Source organism: Tamandua tetradactyla, chromosome 25 (genome assembly GCF_023851605.1).
Source record: "Tamandua tetradactyla isolate mTamTet1 chromosome 25, mTamTet1.pri, whole genome shotgun sequence".
Classification (NCBI taxonomy): domain Eukaryota; kingdom Metazoa; phylum Chordata; class Mammalia; order Pilosa; family Myrmecophagidae; genus Tamandua; species Tamandua tetradactyla.
The window spans coordinates 43,880,596-43,898,995 of record NC_135351.1 but is presented as its reverse complement, the minus strand read 5'-3'; the positions used below and the strand labels follow the sequence as shown (position 1 = coordinate 43,898,995).

Sequence of the window (18,400 nt, the reverse complement as noted above, 5' to 3'; positions counted from 1 at the left end):
TGAGCCCTGATGGAATGGGGAACTCTCCTTTGATCCCGGGAAGTTCAGGCAGGATGTTTTGTACACCAAGAACTGTTTCTCATGTTCACCTCTCAAATAATGCCGTTGGTTTTGATAATTAAACAGATGGTAATTGGAAATTAAAAATTATAATTCATGAGACATGATTCAATACCTGTATATTTTTCCATAAACTATAGCTGAAAGATTCCGATAAGTGGACGTCTGAAGGGCACAGGGAGCTCTTTGCTCTGAAGGGGTGTGGGGGCGGGGGTGGGAGTGGGAGGGGGGGCGGGGGTTGCCCACTGAGCCCTGTGGCCTGGTCGGCAGGAGCAGCGGGCAGCCCTCAGCCACCTCGAAAACATTCACTGACTCGTTGCACACCTTATTATCTTTTGACATTAAGATAATGCCAAGAATGTTAATGCTGCAAGACCACATCCTTCCTAAGAAAATGAGCAGCCCCCGACAAGAGGGGGGCAGTCTGCGGTGGGCGCGCTGGGCACTGTGAGGGGCTCCTGGCCGCTCAGCCCGGGCAGGTGAAGATACCCCCGCAGCACGCCGGGAGCAGTGGCTCCGAGACATTGCCTAAACGCGGAGCAGAGGTTCATCCAACTGCCCTCAGCCAACCACAGTGAGAAAATCAAAACCAACAGATTTTAATAACAGCAAAGAAAATACCAAGATCAATAAAAACTGAAGGTGCGGTTGTCACCACAAGTGAAACACGAAACGCAGACCTGTCCTGTCCCCAGCAGTCCCGGCTCCCGTGGTGGGAGGCGCAGGTGTGGGGTGGACACGGGAGACGCAGGGGGCCCTGGAGGGGCCTGGGCTGCAAGTCCTTTCTGTGCAGTCCGAGTGCAGGCCTCTCTGAGGCTCGCGGGCACATCCTGACATGGGTCACCGCGTCCACTCCGAGAGCCCTGGGGTCCATCCTGCCTGTTCCCTTGGGAAGCTGCTGCAAAGTCCCACCTCTAACCGTCCCCACCCCCCACCGTGACTGGCCTTCACCAGTCTCGCCAATCAATCCCCTTACTATGAACCACCGACATTTACAGACACAGTCCCCCCAAAAGCCACAACCACACCTTCATATTTACTCTGTACTTTTATCTCACTTCTTCCATGTGTTATCTCTGGGCCATGAGTTTATCTCCTAGCTTATTTCTTTGGTTTTTCCCCAAAAGTTCCGAATAAAGGACTCTACGACAGGGAACCCAGGCAATGAATTATGCAGCTCATAATAAAATCAGTGGACTGATTACAGAATGAAGAATTCCTCTGTTTGATGGAATTAGGTTAAGCCACTGCATTTCCTGGAAATTATTAGAAGCAGCAGAGCTGACTTTTAAAAATCTGGCAAATCTGGGGTGAGGGTACAATTTAGTAATACCCATCATACATTAAAAGGCATGTACCTTAGACTCAAAAATCCTATTCCTAGGAATTTAGCTTGCAAACATATGCAAAACACACATGAACCAGGGCCTCCCTGGCCTGTCTGGCAGTGCACACAGCTGGAACTACCTGCTGTGAGTGTGTCGTCGTGCCCAGGAGTTAGCTGAAGTCCATGGCAGAGTGCCCTGCGGAGACGGGTGGGAAGGCTTCTGGTTGCTGATAGGAATCATCTCTGATGCCTCTGCCTGCACAGAGGATATTCGTGTACAGGCAAACAAAAGGGGAGAGACACCGTGAGGTATAGATGCTATCTAGGAAACAGATGCTGCTTCTGGAAGGAATTCCAAGAGGCTGAGGGAACATTACCTCTGAGAGGTGTCTGGAGTGGGAGGGAGCCTGTCTTGAATCTTAAGCCTTTTATGCACTGTGAAACTTTTACCAGGGGCACATGTTGCTTTTTTCTATACAAAAGTCAGTCAGTCAGCAGATGGCAAATGCCCGAGTATCACAGATTTATCTTTCTGGGTAGACATGTATTCCCCAAATGGGGGCATCATGAGATGTGAAGGTAAGTGCCTCCAGAGGCCATCCTCTTTGTCTCTGAGAGTCTCAGAAGTTTCCAGGGGCCGGAGGGGGTGACAGTTCTGCAGGTCCTCCTCCCTAGAACAAAGCCTTCAATGGCAGGGGTCGCTCAATGGGACTTTCCTAAAGGGGCCGGGGACAAAGCCTTTTTGTCCTCCTCGGTTACTCTATAACTAGTAGCTGCAGTTATTTGTATAATAACTTTGAGTCTCAACAGGCATGATATAATTCAGGCTAGTCTCTTCCCAGGAACCCCAGGTTGCCTACTGCAGCCTACGTTTCTGCTGGTCTATGGTGTAAGACTTAGGGGGATGTTCAGAGGTCGGCAGATGTACACCAAAGATGAATAGTGAGAATGATTCGTTCCAGGCAAGTGAAACCTTATTTCACTTTTCATATCAGGCCGAGCAACCCGGCTGCAGCAGTGCCCGCAATTCCACCCAAGCAGGGAAAGAGGGAGGCAGGGTCTTAGTCAGCATGGAAAGCGTTGCAGAGCACAACTTCGTCCGTGAGCCACAGCTGCCACGGGCCCTGCTGTGCACCCCTGGGGAGGGTGGTCAGTGTGTGAGGAGGAAGCTACCGAGGACTGGAGAAAGCCACACAGGCTGCCCAGCCCTCAGACACCAGACAAGCAGCATTGGGTTGTAGGAGGGCTCTTCAGGGTTCTCTTGCCTCTAGCACCACATTAAAAACTGTCACACCAACAAATTTAAAGCACAATTTCAGTCCAGAATTGATCCAGAGGCTGCTTTACCTTTACAATAAAAATACAGAGAGACTGGAAAGTAATACTGCCTTCAGTGCGCACTCCTGGACCCAATACAGAGTGTCCAGAGGGGGTTTGGGCAGCGGGATCCTGACCTGGGAGGCTGAACAGGAGCCACGCGACACTGCTGCTGCACAAACCAGCTCTGGACGATACTTTGGAGGAGCCGTTGTAATGGGTGGGCGATCCCCGTAGCAAAACTGTTACTTTCTCAGTCATTTTGCTCCTTTTACCAAATTGATGGCATCCATCTTAATCACCAGACTGAACTCAGTGGCTCTTGACCCTGTGCAGAAACCAAACACCCGCCCATGCTCAGGCCTGCAGCAGCCATCCTTCCAACACTGCACAGGCAGCGAAGGACGTCCCAAAGACACCTGCTACTGAAAGCCAGGGGCCCACCTAGGACGCCTGAAAGCCACCTTGAGGTGGCACAGAATACCCCGAACGATGTCAGCACCTTGCCTCACGCTCCCCACGGCCTAAAGGCCCTGGCTGGTGACACTTTATCTGTGGCATATTCACGTTTTTTAAATGCCTCTTAAATGACTTCGCAAACATTACACACCCTTACAGAACAGATCATAGCTCAGAATGACAAGACCTTAAATCATGAGGACATAACTTTCTCCTTTGAAATAATGAATCAAGTAGTTCTGCTGCTGACAGTCTAAAAAACGATACCCAAACCTTTTTAATGATTTGAGGAAATAAGAATCAACACTGCACACCAGCCCTAAGGTGTTATATCTTTTGTGGGACAAATAATAGAGTAGGGTTCTCGGAGGAGAAAGATAGGTTGAGATGTTTCCTCCAACTGTCGCGTAGCTGTCTGATCCAGGGAAGAGGTACTCGAACCCTCGATGAGAGCTTGATTTTCCCTTGTACAGAGAAGCTTTCCGCCACTTTAACAAACAATCAGAAATTCTTATCAAGAGAGATACTCAACTCACTAGCACTTAGGAGTATCATTAATTTCAACAGAACTTCACTGATAGTTGGATAATTTTAGATAAAAGACGAATAAGACAGTCCTATAACTAATACAAAACCAGGAGGGCCTGCTGTTGGGAAAAGGATGAGGGCAGGAGGAAAGGCATTAGTGTAATGTGTTTCTTTGAGAAGCAAGTGTTCAAAACAGTTGAGAGTTCCCACTGGCACGGGGGTGGATTCCGTGGGGGGCCCCCGTGGACACGGGCTCAGCCCCGGTCTGCAGTCTGGTGGGTGTGAGTCCCAAACGAGTAAAATCTCAGGATGTTCCTTCAGCGGCCACTGACTCAGGCTCGGGCCTTAATCTGAATTTCTGGAGTCCTTCATAAGCAGAGTGAAAGTCAGACAGAGTGAGAAGACCCAGGGAGCGGTCAGGAGCTGCACGTCAAAGGAACCCAGAAAAGAGATTTTTTTTTTTCCGTGGAGAACCTAAGGAACCCAAAGATGCTGCCAGCCAGGCAGCCCCAACTCAGGAGGGAACGCGCCTTCCAGCCTCTGAGTCCCTGCGCCAAAAAACCCCTGCGGTGAAGGCAACTCACCCTATGGTATTTGCTTTAGCAGCTGGGAAACTAAAACAGCCATTATTAGCTTTGTTGCTAATAATCATTTTAAAAAATGATTATAGATTACAAAAGACTTCATCACTGGTCACTAAGGCGTAAAAGGCAGTACTAAACAATATTCATCCCATCGGGGAAAACCTTGTCACTTCCAAAAAGGCAAAACCCTGATTTGTTTGTTCACTGGCATGTCCTTGAGCTGGAAACAGGCCCTGGCACGTGGTACACAATCAAATCGTTGTTGAATTACCACAACCATGTCTCCCCCTACTTGCACCCATAAGCATCTCAGATGCTGAAATTCCTAGGTGCCCTGGAATCACCAATAAATGCAATGAAATCATCCACTACCTAAACATCAAGTTCTCTTAATATTTGTGGCTAGTATGACCAAGAAGTGAATTTCTTACATTGAGTTTTAACGACTTTAAATACAAACTTAAATATTCTCACGTGCCTTTAATGCCCAGCCCTTGTCCACACCGGGCTTGTTTCCACCCGATCTGGTCAACAGCGTGGACACTTTCCTAATTTTGCCCAACACACATGCTACTTTTTCAGATGATAGCATTCTTGTGGGTTAAATAGTAGCCTCCCTTTTCTTCCCTCCACTCAGGCTTTAGCCTGCCTTCTATGTTTGATTGCATTTCCATTCTCTGCTCACAGCTCTACATGGCAGCTTTAATTCAACAATTTCCAGGCCCACAGGTCTTCTCCAACATGCTGCACTTTACTTCCACATTGCCTTGCTTCATTTACAGGTTATTTTGTCAATTTGTTTATTTCCCCCTCAATCTCAGTAAGAAGTCAGTGTTTTCAGAGGAGAAAAAAGTTATATTTATTTGTCACTCAAATGTTGTACTAGAATGCTGAACATACAACCATTGTTCAAAAAATCTTGCTAACTGACAAAAAAGTAAAACATTTAGAATTTACTAAAACTATACACCCTGAATGTGATTTTATAATTGAAAAGAAAGCCAAGATCTTGGCAGATTTTTACAGATTTTCAAAGTTATCAAAATAGCTAATCAAATTCAACTTTAAGACAGAAATTTGAGGGGCTGATTTTAATCCATCCTTACATTTTCCAAAAGGATCCCAAGCTACTCTAAAAATTTACACTTATCTTGCGTGTAAATTTCTGCAGAGAAAAATAGTTTCCAGTTCTTCTGTAAGCCACTCGAGCTCAACTTCATGATGGAAAAAGTTAATTTGACTGTATTTTTTGAGTCATACTTTAATTTTAAAAGAAAGTGCTGCCCTCTTGTGAAATGAGGCAGAAGATTTATCATTTCTTTGACAGTTGAGTAAATATTGCAAAGGGATTAGAAGTTAAAATTTAACATTCCAACAAAACACAGTTTATCTTGAACTTGACGCTGTATCCCTAGCGTCTCTCCCTCCAGCCCTCGGTTAATTTTCCAGCCAAACAGGAGCGACCACGGGGTGACCTGCTCACACCTGAGCCATCACTGAGAAGGAGAGCAGAGCGTTACCTCTGAAGGTTTAGGTTACTTCCATCACATCACCTACAAGGGATGGGAACAGGGACAGGAAGTCAATAAACAGAAGCCGCAAGCTCCAGGACAGCACGGGTCTGTGGTACTTTGGCCCTTTCTTAGGACTTTCCAGGGCACATCGGCCCAGATGGAAACAGAGCCTGACCCCTGAACCCACCCCCTACTGCACCCCAGGTTTCTGGGAACATCAGTCCAGTGCTGCCCCCGTATCTGGGCTCTCCCTTGGGCTCTGAGCATGCTCTCTCGGCTCGGAAAGCTGTTGGGGGTCCCCAGTCCTCCCGCACGCATAGGGCACGCCGCAGGGCCACCTGTGACCCCGAGGGCTGGCAGGGCCAGGTGGCCGCACAGTTTCCCCAGGACACAGGGACAGACTGGTGCTCCTTACTGCAGAGCAAGCCAGCAGGGCCAGCACTCCTGGAAACCATCAGGATAAGTAAACTCAGCCTACTCGTGCTGATGACTTCCACTCCCTTTCCAAGACCTCTCCCATTGTGAGCATTTTTTTTTCTTATTGCAAAACTAATATGTGATCGTTCCATGATAATTCCATGGACAGAAAAGAGGAAATTTTTAAATCTCCAACATTCCCACCAAACAACAGTAATCACTGCTCATATTTTGTGCATTTCTTCTGGATCCTGTTTCTCATCCTATTTTGGTGATTAATTAATGATATGCTATTAAAGCATAAATATCTCAAGGATGTTGGGTTTTATTATTTTAATTCCTGTGGTCATCACAAGAATAGATGTCTTTACATTTCCATATGTCTTTCACACAGTACTGACATTTAATCATCTACTCCTGAAGAGCTGCTACTCTGTATTTTATTTTAATTTCAGAAGGAATGAGAGGCATGCGGAGAACACACCTGACAACATTCAGGCAGCAACGATTTCTCTGTCATTGTCAAGCCTCAGCTGTTCCGTGGGATGCAAGTTCTTTTAATTAAAAAAATTTTTGTAACCAAGGAAAAGTATCTGATGAAAATGTACTTTCTCAGGGTTTCAAATAGAATGGCAATTTTATTTTAGTTTGTGACTCTGATAACGATTGTACAAAAAAATGAACAGAAACCAAAGCATTGATTTAAGAATAATATCCATATTTGAAAATAACTCAAGATGTTAAGAAAGATCTACTACTTAAGAGGTGCCTGGGGTTGTAACCAGGAAGTTGTCAACTAGCTGAAGCTCACCATCATGGTTTAAAAGGAACTACGGGGCCACGGAGCCTTCAGTCAGCTCTCCCTGTTTTACTATTCAGAGGTAGTAGCTATGAGAAAAAACACTGATCTGCTCATAAACACCTCAGAAATAATTTGGGGACCACAAGTAGAGCTCTCTCTACTCTGGGGGTACAACAGCCCCAGTCTGCTGAGTGACTTCACAGCAGGCCCGAAGTGGGGGACAGAGTCGGCCTCTTCAGGAGCACTTCACATGCCAGGGTGTCCCCGGAGATGCTGCTACCTCTGGAGCTCAGCACCTTTACCTGCCTCACTATGTGTTAAAAAGTCAGGCGAGCTTTCCGGTTTCCACCACTTTTCTCAGACACACACACTGCAGGGAGAAGTAAAAGTAAAATAACGGCGACAACAGGGAACTCGGCATCCCCTCAGCACCTCGTGCAAACCCGGGCTTGTTCTGAGGTTAATTCACCATATTGACTTTTGGCGGGATTTTTAACCAGTTATAACTGTTCTTATTTACCTACAAAGTGAGTATTTCAGTGATGCCCAAATCACAGAGTTGTGTGAAGAGTCAGTGAGCAACCAGGTAAAATAATTAGCACCTTGCTAAGGGCCACTGCCCCTTCCAGCCCCATTAGCACCCAAAGGGCGGTCAGTGAACTGAGGTCACATCAGGCCTTTACACCCCACACCGGGAAGAGGTCCACAATCGTCACAGACAGCGCCCTTCATCTGGGCATCATGTGGCACAGTACCAGGTGCCATGAAAAAAGAGACATAAACATGTTAATTTGAGGAGTTTGCATTGTGAACTAACCGTGAAAAATACTTAGAAAACCACTCTAGGATTTCTTGAGTTACAAATGGGAGCAGAGTCATGATTCCCAGATGCGACAGGTGTGCGTGCTGGGGGACGCTGGGGTCCCAGTCCCGGGCTCCTCAAGTGGCTCCAACAGATTACCTCCATCCTCGGGGCGCTCAGAACCAGGACTGGAGAAGAACCCAAACTCCGCAGAGTGATGGTGGGGTTCCCTCGGCCGGGGTGGGCGGGTGAGTGGTTGGCAGCTCCCAGAGCCTGGGAGGGGGCTGGATGCGTCTGCAGCCTCAGCGAACACGAGGGGCCAGCGAACCCAGGCCCCAGGTTCACAACGCCCGAATCAAACCTCGGGCTCCTTCTCGGATCTGGGCAACGGCGCGCACCGAGGAGCAATGAGGTGTGTTTGAAGACATTTCAAAACCAAATATTTTATAACTAAACGTATCTAAGATCTACCCTGTCAAAGAAAGTTAAAATGTAACCTTATTACACCAAATAAACAGTACTATACATAGTAATGATAGTAATCAGGACAGATAAAAATAATTCTTTAAACTGTAGTATTCTCAAGAAAAAGAAAAAAATGTGTAAAGTAAGGATTCAGTTTCATCAACAATCCAGATATTATTTCCAGGGTTTTAGAGAATTCTGGGCCAACTAACATTGAATTTAATACTGAGATTAAATTTAAAGTTGGTTTCTCTGTTAATTGAAGGATTATGAGGTTATCTAGTTATTTAAAAATTGAAGCACTATGGACAAATATAACTAAAAACTTCTACAAAGTAGGCTTCTAAAAATAAATGTCTGACTAACACATAATCTAAAACAAAATTAAACCTACATCCAGCCATCAAAACTCTGTCTTCATTTTCAGAGCTCCTCTGGAGTATTATTAGGATATTAACAGTTTTCAAAATCTGTAAACAATATCAGATGTGTTATGAAATATTTGAAAATTCTATAAACAATATCAGATGTGTTATGAAATGTGAGACAAGTGGCGGTTACTTTTAAATACCCTTGTATTCTATACCAGGAGCTTAACTCAGCTTATACAGTCTTTACCCATGATTGGGACTCTGGGTCTGGGTGTCAGGAGGACAGTGAGCTGAGAAACACGTGAGCTCCAACACGGGAGTGAGGGCAGCTAGCTAGGCAGGCTTCTGCACTAATAATTTTACAGCGGGTTTAAATGGCCTAAAAGAATGAAGATTAGGAGCTTTTATATAACATGCATTTGACTCTCCACATCGTCTCATAGGTTTTTGCTTTGCCGTGGCATGTTTTCATCAGCTTTAGTGATGTGGAGCCCATGTGTGTGTTTGTTTTTGTAATAGCAATTGTATTAGAATCCATTTTTATTCAACTATTTCCCCTGTCTTGCAAACATGAAGACAAATCAGAGTCATAGAAATAACATTAAGAAGAAGTAAAAATGTGTCCACTGCTTTTGTCCTTTTAGGGTGGTGGATGAGAAACAAAACCTCATGTGTCAAGCTGCAGATATCGTGGGCTCACCTGGACTTCTAAAACAGAACGCTAAGCCGTGCCTTTGCTGACAGGTGCAGAAATATCAAAGATAAAAAATAGAGCCGTCGTATTTTTTAACCCCATCTCAAGACATGGCGCTGGACAGGGTCACAGGGCTGGGTGCAGGGGACACAGGGCTGGGCACAGGAGACACGGGGCTGGACACAGGGGACCCGGAGTTGAGCACAGGGGAATGACAGGGTTGGACATGGAGCCGAACACAGGACTGGACTCGGACACAGGGCCGGGAGCAGATGGCACACCTGCCAGCCCGCTAGGACAGGACTCAGGGCTCAAAGGGAGCCACGCCCTTCGAATCCCAGGGCCAGGCCGATCTGCCTCTTGGCACAGCAGGACAAAGGGGAATCATAGTGACAGGCTGCCTGTGAGCAGAAAATGAGAAAGAAATCCTGTCTGGAGGCGGCCAGGCCAAGGACAAATGCGGGCTGTGCAGGTACGACCCCCGGAGACGGGCCCTCGGGCAGCAGGAGGAACCAGAGGGAAAACCTCCTGGATGAATACAAAGGACCCACACCAGGCTTTTTCAGCTTTGCAAGTGAGTCGAAGCCCGGCTACCCAGGAGGAGGAGGCAGTGCAGGAAATCCCCCACGGCCTCGGGGGAAAGGCCCCAGGCCGCCTGCGCTCCTCAACTCGGAGCCTGGAGGACAGAAGCAGGTGGTGCATGCACGCCTGACGGGAGTCCCAGCCAGGTACACCTCCGACTACAATCCTGCCAATACCTGCCCTGCCTCAGCACAGGCTTCTGTGGGCCCCAAGGGATGAAATCAACCAGTCTCAAACTGACTTCCTCATTCGTGGAAACATTCAGGGTTTCAGTATATTTTCCTTGTAAATAACTGAGCTCTGCTCAATTGAATTTACTGAAAGCAGAAAAACTCACATGCTAAAATTAGCATTTCTGTATAGCACAGTATGCAGAATCTCCTATTATCTTAGGGCCAGGAAATAATCTCAGCAATAGGTTAGCGTCATTAATTCCAGACAGACAGAAGACTAACTTTTAGGTCCATAATTGAAATTCACTCATCTTTCTCGGCCCCAGAAAGCAAAATTCTTGTATTTCCTTTATTTACTTATTAATATGAAATATGAAAAGAATATTCTTTGTCCAAAACCTCTGGTCTTTAAATAAAAGTGGGAAAAAAACAACTGGCAACAGGAACTATTTCAACAGCAACAACTGACAGAGAAACAACAAAGATCACAATTGAGCATTTTGATCTCTGGTGGAGATCCTGGGACCTCATGGTCAGACTTTCACAGATGCCCAATGGAAACAGTTGTTCAAACACACATTTGTAAAGCAGTTTTCATGAGACGAGGGTCCTGAACAAATAAATAGAAACCACACACGTGATTGTACATCTCCCTGGCTCGCATTGGCATGTGGCAAGCTGCTATGTAAGGGACAGAACAACTAAATAAGACATTAATTTCTGGAAGTTTCTAAGAAATTAAGAATTCATATCTCAGTAGGGATTAAATATGTGGACGGTATTTATGAAACCTGTTGAGAACACGGACATGGGAGTTTAGAGCTCGCCTATTAAATCGTGCACACTCACCAGTGTTTGTTTTGTGCTTGTGTGTGTGTGTTCAGGGGCTGAGTGGCCTCTGTTCTAGTTTGCTAGCTGCCAGAATGCAACACACCAGAGACAGACTGGCTTTTAATAAAAGGGGATTTATTTTGTTAGTTCTTCAGAGGAAAGACAGCTAACTTTCATCTGAGGTTCTTTCTTACGTGGGAAGGCACAGGACAGTCTCTGCTGGCCTTCTCTCCAGGCCTATGATTCCAACAACTTTCCCCGGGGTGATTTCTTTCTGCATCTCCAAAGACCTGGGCTGAGCTGGGAGTGCTGAGATGAGGAATGCCGAGCTGCTTAGGCTGTGCTATGTTGAGTCTCTCATTTAAGCACCAGCCAATTAAATCAACGTCATTAATTGCAGCAGACACGCCTCCTAGCCGACTGCAGATGTAAATCAGCAACAGATGAGGTTCACGTACCATTGGCTCATGTCCACAGCAACAGAACTAGGTGCCTTTACCTGGCCAAGCTGACAAGTGAATCTAACTACCACAGCCTCCAAGGTCCCCTGACCACTTTCACATAATGACTCTGTACCAGGCTCGGCAAGGCCTTTCCACCTGCTCGGGGACGCCTGGCAGGATGGGGAATGACTTCCCCATAGATGGGATTTCAACACTGTCTCCTACTTAGGGGGGGAAAAACTCAAGGTTCCCCCTTCTGCTGCGAGCACACAGCACACAACCCACCACGTACGCGGTCCACCAGAATGTAGCTGTCGGGACCCCGAGCTCTTTCTTGGCCTCCACCGCTCTCTCTCCTGAGCCCTGAGTCCCCTGGTCCTTCCCTTCCCAGCACAGCCCACCCAGCTTTATCCCGAAGTCCTCTGAGCCACCATGCCAGCAGGAGCCTTCCCCAGGAACGGCCCCCTTCCCTCTGCCCTCGCCTCGTCTATCACCCCTTCAGCCAGCTGATTCCTCTCACCTTGAGCTGTCAGCAGATAGCCTCACCTGCCAGAATCTGCTTGGGACTCTGGAATGTGGGGAGTCCTCCCCCCAGGGCTGCAGCCTGCACCTAACCCAAGGCAGCCACTACAGCTCTGTCGGTCACATGGTTTCTGATTCAAGAGACGCTGCAGAGAAAGCAGTGGGGCTTGGTGTTGGAAGGGCAGGGAAGGAGGCATTCAAACCAATACCTAAATTGCTGGCTTGGGTCACTGGGCAACATTAACCAAAAAAAGGGAATACAGTGAAAGAAATGGGTCTCGGTCTCAAAGGATCTGTGGAATCGCCAAATGGACCACCCACAAGCAGGCGTATGTAGAATGTGGAGTTCAGTAAAGCGTGGGGGGCTGGAGAGAAACACTTAGGCTGTCATCAATCAGAAAAAAATGCCAGGGACAAATGTAGCAAGTGACAACTGAAAAGATCTAGGGACAAGTCCTAGAAAACTTGCTTAAACACTGAGCAAAAGAAGGAAAGCACCAAGGAATGGCTGAGTGTAGCAAGCAGTGGAGAGACTGGAAGCAGTTGGAGGAAAGCACCATCCACATGAAATGGCCAACAAAGGTGGAACTGCAAGACCTGGGGTCGGTGAGCAGGGAGAGCAGGCCCCAGCAAGGGTGGTGCGTTGAGGACTAGGGGAAGAGTGGCTTGGGACAGCAAGCCAGAAACTGTCATGAAGACTGTCTGTTAAAGAAAAATGCCAAGAACAGCTGACACTGACCAGTCCATCAAACCCGGAACTGTCCTGCCAGTTAGGTCCATTATTAACTACCATAGAGTATAGGAGCTATAAGTCCACCTCGGCTCTTCTAATTAAATAACCAGCCCTGACGTCCCCTGCAGTGACCCACTGCCCATCCCATGCCACTGCCTCCTAAATGGGACCCAACCATGGCCACAGGCTAACACACAGCATTCAGTCAGGCAAGGAAAGAAAAAGCACCACAAACTTTAAAATTACCATCGGTAACTTGGGGTACTACATTTGGTAACTTTTTTTCAATTGAAAATCAATTCTATATAGTTTTCCAATATCCTGGACCTAGTACCTTTCCTAAGAAAGTGGATGCTGTGCTATCAGGAAATTTTCCACACAACAGCAAAGACAGGCCTAGGCTAAATGCCTTATTTTTTGTTAAACACAAATTCCAATGATTTGTTCCCCCATGAATCCAAGTTTAAGGAAATCACCAGGATCACATAAGCAGGGAAGGGCAAGAAAAGTCAATATTTACCATATACAAAACCAAACGTTACACTTTGTAGGAACAACCAAAAGAGGTGATTCCTGGTGGAGGAAAGAGCCTGTCTAAGGGGCAGTGGCCTCCGTCCTTGAGAAAAATTTCCAACTAGGAAGCCATTAATGCTTTATTTTCCTTCAGTGAATAATGTGAAAGCCCTGAGCTTGTGAGCTCCATTAGCCCTGTGCACACAGCGGCACCAACCACCAGGCTGAAAACAGTTTCCGCAGTATCGTCCTGACAGTGTGTCCGAAGCCTGGGGACCAGACGGCAGCTCCAAATGGCAGAGGAGCATAAGGCACACCGTGCACCTCCCGCAGCCAGTTATTCCATTCTCCTGCTCAGAAAAATCGCTTGCATGGCTCAAGGAGGCAAAATAAGACCCAAAGTTTAAAGAATAATGACAAAATCCAAGTAATATGAGAGAAAGGGGGTAAGGAAAAAAGAGAAGAAAATTTACCCCAGAAAACATGGCCCATAGCAGGTGGTGCGGGGAGTCAACGTAGCTGAGCTCCCTGGCGGCCAAAGCAAATGGAAAGCAGTACTGAGTCACTGTACCAGCCACAGCCAAGTTCAGGTGCAATAAAAAGGTAAGATGTTGAAGAATATGTAATGCACAGAATGATGCCATTTCTTTTTTGTTTTTTTAAGCATTTATGCAAATATAAGTGATTGTGTGTATGTGTGTGTGTGTATTGTGTCTTATATATATAAAATTTTTCTGGAAGGCCAGTGGGAGGTGGAGAGTCACTGGGCAGGATATATTTTACTTGACACCATTCTATACTATTTCCATATTTTTATTACAATGAACATGCATTACTTCCTCATTTAAACATAAAATAATATTGGAGGGCATATAGCAAAGAATCTGCTTTAGATTCCAAACACAATGATAGGATAAAAATAAAGAAGCAGGATTTCAATCACCATGCCGAAACAGTTACCAAGAAAATCCAATGTTACTCTATTATTGTATAGATTCAAACTTAAAAAATAGCTCAAGGCAGAAATCCAATTATGTTGTTTCACAAGACCAAGGAGCCAGAAAAAGTGAGAGAAAGAGAACAGGACAGACACCCAGAGAGAACGTGAATAAAGAAAAAGGAACGAGGAAGAGTTATTTTCAGAATGACTCCCAAGAAGAAACTGATAATCCCAATATATAAAATTCTATCCTGCAAGCTACTCAATCTCAGGTCATGGGACTGGAGGAAGCTGTAAAGGCGAGTGTGAAAATGTCTGGCTAGAAGAAGGAAGGAACATTTCTGCTGCAGAAGTGTGTCTTCTTTACCACCTTTATCATTAAAGGGAAAAAAATCCAGGAAAAGTCCGTTAAAAACTCTTTTCCAACAAAACAAATCAAAGAGCTTGCCCATAAATGGAGGCATTTATTAATTATATTATCTTAGAAATTTCTATGGTTTTTTTGGTCTTTCTTTTGTATGGGCAGGCACCGAGAATCGAACCCGGGTCTCCGGAATGGTAGGCGAGAATTCTGCCACTGAGCTACCCTTGCATCGCCCAGAATTTTCCAGTTTTAAATTTACTTTCCTACATATCTTTTTTTTTCCCCAATTGACGGTTTATTCTAGGTAAAAGAGTTGCCAAACCTGTATCTACAAGAAACACTCCCTGTTTATTCATGTGGGTTAAAGACTGAATTAAGTTAACTATGTTCTTTAAACTTTTGGAAGAAAAGTCTCAAAAAAGAGAAGACCTATATTGTGCTCAAACTATACCTTCAAAAATACTACTTCAATGGTATTCATGTTTTAGAAAAATAGTTGTATTATCATGTTTATATACATACCAACATTGAAACAGAGTTCAATAACAGATCACAGCTATATTTTATAAAGAGCAAACAATATTAAAACACTGATTGGTGACAGTTATAGAGTGGGGGGGGGGGGGACCCTTAGTTATAACTTGCATTTTAGGTAAAGAGCAGCAACCTCTGAGAATTGAATAACCAGTAATCTTTGTCTATACTGCAGAATATACGTACATAGGAAAGTTAGTGATTGTTCTGATTTCATTACTTTTGCTAAGCCATTTTATCTTTCTTACATTCAGTGCAAAGAAATAAAACTTACTGTGAAGAAAAGTACGTGCTCGTTATTATTCACAATAAAAGGGTCTGCCTCACCCTGAAGGCCTGGGACTATTACACAACGGGGCACGTGGCAGTGCCGGCGGACCCACACGCCACCAGACTGATCCACAGCAGAGAACCCCATTTGGTGCTGCACTAATCCCACGGCAGTTGAGACAGACTGAACCATTTTTGTAGTATCCTCAGATCTCACTAAATAAGAACAGACCCTACACAAGGAAATATAACAATCTGTCCAGAAATTATATCTATATGCTCTTTCTTAGGATAGGGTGGAAATGGGGCCCTTTCTTGAGTGCATGGATACGAGTTTTATCGTGGTCTAAAGGTCTCTGGCGGACATCGTTTCTGATACAATGAAGATAAGGAACATACTGTGTGGGGTCAACAATACCGAGTCCACTGCCAGACTAAGAAACTTCCACAACGTGTCTCAGTTCTTCAAATAATGGAGCAAGTTCATTCTCTGGACTGACCATCTGTGCTGTGTCGGCTCTGCTGCTAACCAGGAACTCACCACCAAGGGGTCGACGATTAAACTGAACCACCTGGCAGGTGACACTTTGGTGTTCTGAAAGCCCAAGTTTGCTTCCTGGTCTGCTGCAAGGGCAAAAGCAGATAAAAAGCCAGGACTTAAAGCATTGTCACTGGCCACTTCAATACGAGGGGCTCCATATATCTGACACCACAGCAGCATGGAGCCCATCAGCACCTGGTCATTTTTTCTACAGGAACAGTTTTAGGTCCTGAATTTTTGTCTGGGGGTTTCCGAGGGCCTCCCTGCTGACACCTAAGGAACAGCTTCAAAGATAAGTTCTCTACAAGCATCATCACAACCGGTCCTATATACAATTTTTAAGTTACCTCAAATACATGCAAATAAATTACAAACAAATGCCCAATGGGTCCTAACTCTTACAGAATTGTAAGGAAGACTTGTCTCATAGGTCACAAACCAGAGAAATTGAGAACTGGGCTTAAATATCTTCATAATGTGAGTAGAAACGAAGAGCCAGAGCTGTTAATAATAGTGAGATGTCTGTCAATTCAGAAATTTCCAAGAGCAAAATGTAAGAAGCTTTTCAATGGTAGGCACCAATGGAAGTTTCTGTACTACTGTTTGTATTTAAATATGATTTCACTCTAAGTGACAATGTTCCCAAATATACACAGAAGGTTAAAAACATATTACCAGACTTAGCACTCCTACTCCTGGGTGGAATGCCCGAGGGAAATGACAACACGTCCTCACAGAAACCCAACCATGAATGTTCAAAGCAGAATTTGTCATAAGAGCCAAAAGGTGGAGCCAATCCAAATGCCCACCGGCCAGCGAATGATAACTAAACTGTGGCCGAGGCACACAACAGAATATTATTTGGCAATAATACTATATGTTGTGGATGAACCATGCAAACATGATGCTCAGTGAAAGAAGCCAGACACAAAAGGTCCCATACTGAATATTTCGTTTGTAGAAAATCCAGAACAGGCAAGCAGAGAGAGACAAGTAGATGAAGAGTTTCCAGGAACTGATGCGGATGGAGGCGTGGGGGGAGGTGCTTCGGGGTCCGGGGTTTCTTTATGGGGTGGTGAGATATTCTAAAATGGACTGGGGTGATGGCGGCACTAGCCTGGGATGGCAGGACAGGCAACGGGACCCTACATTTTACACGGATGAGTTGTGTGGTGTGTGAGTTGTATGGTGCGTGAGCTGTGTGGTGCGTGAGCTGTGTGGCACGTGAGTTGTGGGGTGCGTGAGCTGTGGGGTGCGTGAGCTGTGTGGTGCGTGAGCTGTATGGTGTGTGAGTGGTATGGTGCGTGAGCTGTGTGGTGCGTGAGCTGTGTGGTGCGTGAGTTGTATGGTGCGTGAGTTGTACGGTGCGTGAGCTGTGTGGCACGTGAGTTGTGGGGTGCGTGAGCTGTGGGGTGCATGAGCTGTGTGGTGCGTGAGCTGTGTGGTGCGTGAGTTGTATGGTGCGTGAGCTGTGTGGTGCGTGAGCTGTGGGGTGCGTGAGCTGTGGGGTGCGTGAGCTGTGGGGTGCGTGAGCTGTGTGGTGCGTGAGCTGTGTGGTGCGTGAGTGGTATGGTGCGTGAGCTGTGGGGTGCGTGAGCTGTGGGGTGCGTGAGCTGTGGGGTGCGTGAGCTGTGTGGTGCGTGAGCTGTATGGTGCATGAGTTTGTATGGTATGTGAGGACTCATAACCCACCAAGTGGTTAAAAAAACAAAAAAGCATTTTCATAAGTCCAGCACCCTCTGTGCTGGGCTCCCTGATCTCAACCCAGGCACCCTACTCCTGAGCTGCTGCAGCCAGAGCTAGAAAAAGGCTGACCCAACCTGGACATGCATCTCTCCGAGTCGGTGTGAAGTTCACCCCTTGTCACCCTCGCGCCACACTCACGGGCCGGCCAACACCCCCCTGCAGTGCCCACACCTGGAGGTCTGGAGGCCAGGTCAGGCCTCTGTGTCCACGCGCCTGAGTCCAAAGGCTCCAGTGCCTGCGCCCACAGCTCCCGGACCCAAGTTCTCAGGCCTCTTTACCTCGTTCTTGACCACTGAACCTGCACGGCCCCGGGTCCCAGGCCGGGCTGCACTCGCCTGCTGTCCCACCCTCCTGCCTGGACACGGCACGATGGCAGCATGAAGGTGAATGGCCCACAGGGGGCTGGACAGCAGGAAATCCCTGGGACAACCCAGTCTGGTTGCCAGGTGGAGCCCGGAGCTGAGCCACGCAGCTGCGTCTCAGGCAGGCAGACCACCTGTCCCTGCCCCTCCAAACCGAGAACCTGCCACTTCACGAGCACACCTCACAGCGACAAAGTCCGAGACGACAAGCAGCCAAGGGATATTTTCAGAATACTATAAAATACGATTTTTCCCAAGTACTTTCAGTTTCCTGAGGTTGAGTGAAATAGAACCACTGTAAAGGAATTCATCATACTGAAGGGAAGAGAATGAAAGCAATTCGAACAGCTCACCAGATATACCCAGTCAATTCATCAAGCCCATCTCGAGAACACTGGCGCAGGTCACGCATCCAATGACCCCAGGCCGCTTTTGCTTGTGGGGGACCCTGGAGGGGATCCACAGAGACGTGGCCTCACTGAGATAATGTCCCCATTACAAAGCAG

At 46.5% G+C, this 18,400-nt stretch overlaps 1 protein-coding gene and 1 pseudogene across 3 annotated transcripts in view; both read right to left on the bottom strand.

Moving 5' to 3' along the window:
- The window catches only part of UTRN (utrophin), a 440,716-nt gene that overhangs the window by 132,337 nt on the left and 289,979 nt on the right, over window positions 1-18,400 (bottom strand). The window lies entirely within an intron of this gene.
- Window positions 373-18,306, bottom strand: LOC143668720 (ragulator complex protein LAMTOR3 pseudogene; annotated as a pseudogene).